The following is an 8,718-nucleotide window of genomic DNA, read 5'->3' on the forward strand; positions in this document are numbered from 1 at the left end:
CCAGCCGCTTGAATAGGTTCTTGACTCTACCAGACTTATTTGCTTAGATTAACAACGTCTTACTCCATAATATGTTGTCCAAACTGGTGAAGGAGGACGAGAATTTTCCTGCCCAGGAAAAAGGCAAAATCTGGCCCCCGCTATGCAGCTGAATAGAAGATACAGCTGAAGATATCGTAAAGTAAACTTTATGTGCGCGATATCTTTTTTTATTATTATTATTATTCTCAAAACTCAGGGGCACCCAACCATGATTTCCCCCTAAATGCATTGAAAACACATTTAAGGCTGTCCAGAGTACTTTTGATCGAAAAATGCATTCTAAACAGCGCTTACATAAATTTAGTCAGGAGGGCTAAAAGCGAAGCTAATGATTTATAGTTTGCTCATACTAAATATAAAATATATCGTGTAATGCTAAGCGGAGAAGGCAACGAGACAGGGCCACCCAACGACTGTTTCCACAAATACTTTCAATTGAAAACACTTTTGTAGCTATTTATAAAGTACTTTTAGCTCTATAGAAATGCATTCTAAGTGGCGCTATAAAATTTGCGTCTCAGTGTTCGGCCATTCTAGAGGAACTTGAGTCTTTCGAAATTACGAGGAATTCAGAATTATTTTCCCGAAAATTTTAAATGCAATTTAGCGTATTACGAAGGAGATAATTTTTCAGATTCCTTCTTTCATCACATTTTTGAATCCGAAAATTTTAGGATTCCATTTTACTCTCTACGAAAAATAGCCTAACCCGGTGAGTGAAATTTGAAAAATTAAAAGTTGGATGCCCTTGACCAGAACTGTGAAAAACAACAATAGGTCTAATTGCAGCACACTTTCTTGTACATTTCCTTGCCGTTGATTTGCATGACTGCAACGTGAAACGTCCAGAAAACTTCCTGGTTTTCACTTTTTATGGAGAAAATGTGGTACATGTTCTTGTTTACTTTTTCCACTGCCGCTCATTTTTTTTAGCTCCGCTATAAGATCCGTATCTGTTCGGTGCTTCTTGGGCAAAGTGGATCTTTTTAAAGATTACAAGGGCTTCAATATTATTTTCCCGATTGATTGACCTGGAAGCAATAGTACCATCCCTCCCATAGCAAGTGCTGCATTGTTGCGCGAACGCGGTCGCTAAGCTTGAATATTCACGTCGCGTATTAAACCTGGTCGTTCGCGGTCATATCGAAGCGTAAAGGTCAACAGTGGTTGTTGATGAGCGAGCAATTATTGTGCAGTTGCGATGGGTTTTGTGGAGCAAGCGAGCCAGAAGCAGGAGCACACGTTACCTGCAGATTAGCCGATGGTTATTTGGAGCGGATTCGTCGATTATTCTCGAATTTATAGCGCTTCGTGTGAAGGCGCGTGGAGATGGTCTGTTTGTTTTGTAGCCAGCCTTTAATTCTTCTTTAGTGGATAGTACCTACAATTTCAAAACTCAACAAAATGCCACTTAAACCGGCCAGGAAAGACAAGGATACGTTCAGTTGAAGGTATCTCAGCTTTATTTTGTTATATTTTGACTTTTAGACTATTTTAGTCCACGGGAGTTTCGACGACTCATCGCATTAATTTGTCCATGTGAATATTAATATATTCATTCAGTGACACATACTACGTCTGGGCCGCCTGTGGTTTTACGTGGCTTTAAGTGTCAATTAAGAGGCAGTCTCTATAAAAGCGTTCCACTCGTTTTCGGACTCGACAAAACTTTTGCCTTATATTTTTACCATCAATGCTAATATCCATCCTAGTAACGAAATTGCAGGTAGAATGCTGCCATTTCCAGCATTTCATTGCTGGACGACAGTTAGAGGCTAAAATATGCAAATTTTAGTCTCTGTTATACAGGTTTTTTAACGATCGTTTAAAAGTACTTCGGGTCATCAAATCTTAGACTATTTGCACTCATTTGGAAGCACATTACTTCTCCTTACTGTTCTTCGCCTATAGCAGCGTTGGAACGCTTCGCTTTGTTTTGAATCGTGTGGTGCCCTGTGAATCCTGTTAATGTGAGTCCAGTTATTAATCCTGGACATCTCAACTTAACCTCGATGTTAGTGACACTAATCCCTGGACCAGCATCTGTTGCTTGCAGAATGTGGTCACAGAGTGGTGGCAACTTGAGACTGTTGATGAATGCAATCGCCGCATTACAACGGTTAACAGCCTTTTCTTGATGTTCCTATGGAGTATTTGCATTTAATATTGAGCACTCACTTCTGAGTGTGCAATCTTTGAAACAGATTTAGACTTCACAGTTTATATCCATAATGCTCTGTTGTTCTTGTTTTTCCTTTTTTTTTACCAAATAAAAAACTTCCTTTGTTTCCGTGGGTGATCACGGGCATATATTTGCATGACCCTCCCCCTTTCAACGGCCCATTTTTCATGACCCCTCCCTTTTCTGAGTCTCAAAAAGTTGTGACCCTCTCTCTGTTTCCACTCCCTCCCCCCTGCTAATTTCTGACAAGTCCCAAACGTCCACTTTTTCTTGTTTAAATTTTCACATGTAATTATAGTATCATATTGCACGCTGTTCATTATTTCAAAATGTAACGTCTTAGCTTAACCCCATCACTGTTTGTAACACCCTGAAGAAGGAAGGCCGTGCCTTCGGAAATATTGGTAAAAAATATATTCCCGACTGTAAAATCAGCCTTGCTTCTTTTGTTCAAAAAGACTCAGTTTACCTTGGGAATAATTAACATGCACGATTTGCTGGCCCAGAATCATTGAACCGGAACTAGGACAACCACAGCAATAGAAAATAGAACTCGAATAATCTCGTTACGACTCAGTGATTTTAAGTCACAGGCAAGTTTAAGTTTATACCTCAGACACCATGAACTAACCAATGAAAACGTTTCATATTTTCTAATCAACCAATCAAAAACCAAGACATTTACCGACCTAAAAGCAACTATAAAACCTGTAAGACCGGTTAAACCAACTAAAAATAGCACACGACCTTATCTTAAATAGAATCCGGCGCATTTTATTGATGAGATAAAGATAAAAGGTTATGACGTCATCGGCGTTAATGTATTCCCCCGCAAAAGAACAGAGTAAAACATCCCCAACCCATCACTGGCGTTCTTCTATCCCGCTATATCTTTGATCAATAGACCTCCACGATCTTGATTTTTGTTTAATTAGTAGAGGAAAAGACGATTAGACGGCCGGTAGTTCTCACAGGTTTTTCATTTTCGATTGCGATAGTTGTTGAGAACATTATCATTTCAAGGTGCTTTGCGCGAATGACCAGCTACGTTCTCCAAGGCAATTTCTAACTTCAAAATGCTGTTACGGTTGCATTTTTGAGGATTTATCTTTTGTTTTTTTTTATTATTATTATTTTGCCAGTTTTTAGCTTTTTGTTTTCGTTTTGTTTCGTTTTGTTTTGTTTTTCAAGTGCGTTTATCTTATTCTTATTTTCTTGGAACGGTTTTATTATTATAGTAATAAAAATAATGATAATAGTAATAAACAATATTCATATAGCGCCTATACTTTTCAATGCTAAGCGCTTTACAATGCTTCAAAAAATAAAAATCCAAAAATCATTTACATATATATATATACATAGTCACAAAAATACAAAATAAAAAACCAAAGATAGTTTGTAAACTCACTTAAAAAAAAGACCTTCAATTTAGATTTAAATTTATTTACATCATCAGTAGATCTAATGTCAATAGGACGATCGTTCCAGAGTATAGGGCCAATGACTGAAAAAGCCCTTAAACCGTATGTCTTTAAGTTATAGGGTTTAATAACAAGACGCCACTTGTCTGAAGATGAGCGAAGGTACCTCGCAGGTTCATAAACATGGATAAGGTCAACCAAATAATCAGGAGCTAAATTGTTGAGTATCTTAAAACAAATAAGATTAATCTTAAAGATTATTCTGTGCTCCTTTGGTAGCCAGTGCAACTCCTTTAGAGTATCACTTATGTGATCAAACTTACGTAAGCAGGCAATCACACGCACTGCAGCGTTTTGGACACTTTGCAGTTTGTTAATTTCATACTTGGGAAGACCATGTAAAAGCGAGTTGCAGAAATCCAGCTTCGAATTTATTTATGAATGCATGCACAAGAACTTCAGCCGTTGTGACATTGATATACTTGCGAATCTTAGCTATATTTCTAAGATGGTAGAATGCCACTTTAACTATGTTGTTAATATGAAAAGACATCGTTACGGTGCTATCGAAAATGACGCCGATATTACCCGCCTTATTTGTAGGCTTGATGATATCAGTTCCTATTTTAATAGAAGGTAGCCCTGGGGGCAGTCTGAACCTAGAATAGAGAATGAGAAGTTCCGTTTTGTCAGTATTTAGTTTCAATTTGTTAGTAGTCATCCAGTTGGTGATATCGACAACACAGCTTTCAATCCGGGAAATTATAGTGGTAAGATCATCCTTATCATCGCAACTCAAGGTGGTGTACAGTTGAGTATCATCAGCATATAGATGGAAGTCCATATCATGCCATCGTATTAGGTCACCTAGTGGGGCCGTGTACAACAGATACAGCAACGGATCCAACACGGACGCCTGGGGTACACCAAATCTGAGCGGACGAACTGAAGAGGTAAATCCATCAATCTGAACTGACTGGGAACGATCCGTAAGATAAGACTGAAGCCACGAAAGCTCTTTTCCTTTTATACCAAACCTGGATCGCAGTCTGTGTAACAAGATCTTATGATCGACGGTGTCGAAGGCCGCTGATAGGTCTAGCAGCAAGAGAACGACGCATTGCGGTTCATCATCGATTGATTTCAATATATCATTTTGAACACGTAGAGGCGCTGTCTCACAACTGTGGTGTTTCTTATAAGCAGACTGGAAACTTTCATTCAGATCATTATCACACAAATAATTCCCAGCATAAACCTGGCCAAATGTTTTGTGAGAGTGCTTGGCCACCATACCTGAGCGACAACCGAGCAAAGGAGACCAACTACAGTTCGATGGGTATTTCGGGGACTATTTCACGAGTCGCAAAGCAAAAAAACCAAAAGTGACGGTAAACATTGATACAAGAGGAAAATGTCTTAAACTGAAATAACAGTAGACCCCTTTATGGTTGTGAGGGCATGCTGGGTAATCAGGACAAGATGGTGGAAAAATCAAAAGTTAGTGGGAGAAGTCATTTAATTCCGCTAATTGAATATATTTGTCACTTTTTCTTTGAAAAATGTAACTAATGAGCTTAAAGAAACTACACACTAAATCTCGAATACGTAGCAGGTAATAGCATTCATTTGTTGCTTTTTAGAAATCCTGAGTTCTTCCATACATTTTCTGTAATCCGACAACACAAAAATTACAGAAAATGTATGAAAGAAGTCAAATTTTCTAAAAAGCGACAAACGACTGCTGTGCACTCAACATTTAGTGCATAGTTTCTTTAAGTTCATTAGTTAAAGTTTGCAAAGAGCAAGTGACGAATATATTAATTCAATTAGGACTTTGAATTTCTATACCAACTTTTGAATTCCCCGTCATCTGGTCCTAATTACCCAGCATGCCCTCGCAACTGTAAAGGGGTCTATACAGGAGCCTGTTTCTCGAAAGTCCCGGTAACTTTTCGGGCCCGAAAAGCTGCTTTGTGTTTGCCCCGTTTACACTGAAGATCAAAGTTTCAATAAGTTTGAAAATAATAAAATGAAACTATCAGTTTACGAAGCAAAATTGACTGGTTTATGGGTTAGGAACTGTGCTCTTATTCAACAGGTTTAGATTTTAAAATTTACTTTCGGGCCCGAAAAGTTTCCGGGCCTTTTGACAAACGAGCCCCAGGACCGGATCTCTTTGAAACTAAGCTGGTAAAACGGCGGTAAAGTGATTTTTTGACAATAGGCCATTTGCACGATGGCGTCATTTTACTACTACGACCAGAATCCTTTTCGTTTTTCCTTTCATATTTAAATTTTGTAATCCCAGTGAGGTTTGAATAACAAAAGTCCTAATTAGCACAAGAAAGCAAAACCCTGAAGGATTCTGGTCGTAGTAGTAAAATGATGTCATAGTGCAAATGGCCTATTGTGATGATACCCGAAGTTTGTTAAAACTATTTGAAAACTATACATTTAGAAAGTGATCGCATAAATCTGAGCTAAGGCCTAGTCTCTCAAGCAGAAGTGTGTGCGTTAGTTTATAAGCCCTTTCAAATCCGGCTGTTTCTCTATATACAATTATAAATCAGTTAAACTGAAGTCTGTATTATACAAAAGTATTCCTGTACTTTTGCCCACTACTTGAAAACAAACGTCATTCCCTCTTGAGCCAAAGGTTAAGATGTCAAACCACGTAGCACTCAGTTGAACAATTTTACATACTGAATAGTAATGCTCCTAGTACACTTCCGTGTGGTACACCCCCGGGGGTACACCACTCACTACTGGTAATTTATCAGCTAAAACAGAGCTTTCGAACCATTGAAGAGTTGAAGCTGATAGGAATAGTGTCAAAGGCTATGTTCATATCAAGATATACGAATCCAGCGATTTTCTTCTGTTGTTTCTTTCTGCTGGTCAATAGCGCGGAGAGTAAAATCAGCAGTAGAAATTAGCGATGTTTCGACAGAATGTTATCTTTGTTTGTCCCTCTGTTTCACGGACATTCTCTGATTGGATGTTCTGGTTTAATATCTCTCTTTCACAGACCTTAGACTAGAGAATATTTGCATTAAGAAATTGGTTTATAAATTACCAGCTTCTTCATAACATCTATTTTTAAGTATTATACAGACTTCAGCAATTTTCTAACAAAGAAGAACGCCGCTTATAAAAAAAGCGTTTATAATGGAGGTATAAATACAGGGAATAATGACCTGCAAAACTTTTTTTCATTATTAGAGGTAAACTGCGATCAGGCGATCCTTTTTCCTTTTGACTGGCTGAAAATCCGTAATCAGGTGTTGCGTTCTCACGAAAATCACGCTTAGCAGCTCAAAAATTTGAACTCCAAAATTTAACCGTTACGGTCGGAAATTTGACTGGTGCAGTGTGACCACCCATAACCCTCCAAATTTTTGCAATGCAAAAACGTGGCTGTAGAGATTTGCGACTCTTCCAAAAGAACAGTTTGCTCACAGGCTATATGACGCCACTTAGATTTGTTAAATTGTTAAAATTTTCAGTCACCTGCCCTGTGAACGTAGCCTGAATTAACAATGTCATTAACCTCCTCTAATCCCCTCTGACGTCACTACACAAAATTTTGACTTGCGCTTCTTTTGACGTAAAAGTCGTGACATCTATTGATAGTATTATTGATATCTGTAAATTTGACCTAGTTTTGCTCACCAGTGGAACCGAAGTTTTTTGCTCATCGTGAAATCAACTTGCTAGGTATGTAGATCTGCCAGAGCAGAGAATGTTATTCTTAAAGTATATACACTAGTTTTACAAACCTTCTGTAGGTTGAATCACTTGGATAGCCCTTACAGTACAGTTCAGAGATCGATTCTCGGGATCACAAATCTGCGGTTAAACTATGCAAGCGAGGCATAAAGTTTGCCAAAAGAGGCGATCTTCTTTGGAAAAAAAGTATAATTTCAGTCATTAGACCAAAGCATTAGTACGAATATGAAGCAAATGGAATCGTTATCATGTTCAGCCATCGCTGCCCTGTCCCGAGTCACTCTACTTCCGTGTCTAAGATCAAAGTACACATTAAAGTTCTCCGACAGGATCGGATTTCGTTACTTTGCGTTTCACTTGCAAGCCAGAATTTCGTGTTCTTTTTCGTAGTTTCTAAGTTTTATTCTAGGAAGGGGTAATCCCTGCATATGTCGAATAGGCGCTGAATATTCGCTGTTACATAAGAAGCCCATTTATAGACTTACCGGCTCAGTCAGGTTGTTAGCCTGCGAATACAGTCGTCTTTCATCACTTCCCGGCGCTGTGGATCGTTTCACCAAAGGCTGCTGTATTTACAGGCCACTGAGTCAGATGTTAGTTTGACGTCTCCACACGTTTACTCATAGAAGTGACCAGAAATGTTCGAGTCTTATCAACTTCTATAACGTTAGATCGGTCTTGTATTTATAGACTACGAGTATCTACTTCCATTCCGCCAGGCTAATCCATCCACTGCCCCCACCACTAGGCTTTCTTAAACAAGCGAGAAACGCTTTAAACTATTTAAGAAAGTAATCATCAATTGAAGTTAACCTGCGCCGGTAGTTAAGATTCACTTTTTTATTTACTCAGATTACAATTCTTCAAAAATCAGTTCACCATCAAGGGTAAAAAATCATAATTTTTCGAAATTTGCAATTTTTAAGTGATTAAATAGAGCTAATCAAGAGCTTTCTTTTAAAAAAAAGTCCCGGAAAAAATGTTTTTTCTGTGCAGACTTATGGAACGCAAAAGCTTTTTCTATGCTAATTATTTTAATTGATCGTTGAGAAGTCCTGTCATACTTAATACGCATGTCGCTGTAGAACCAAGCTAATCATGCAATTTGACAGAAATCGTGGTCTACAAGTATAGTGCTCACTATTTTTCCCTGGATTTTGGAAGTGAATGTCTCCAAAGAAGAAAAACAAGCTCGTCCGTTTTCGTCTTCATTATTGTATTATTATCTGGGGATCTACGTACAAGACCAATCTTCGCCGTCTTGTCTCTTTGCAAAAGCGAGTTATCAGAATTATTTCTAAATCAACTTTCGATTCTCATTCAGACCCTATTTTCAAA

Source organism: Porites lutea, chromosome 2 (genome assembly GCF_958299795.1).
Source record: "Porites lutea chromosome 2, jaPorLute2.1, whole genome shotgun sequence".
Taxonomy (NCBI): Eukaryota; Metazoa; Cnidaria; class Anthozoa; order Scleractinia; family Poritidae; genus Porites; species Porites lutea.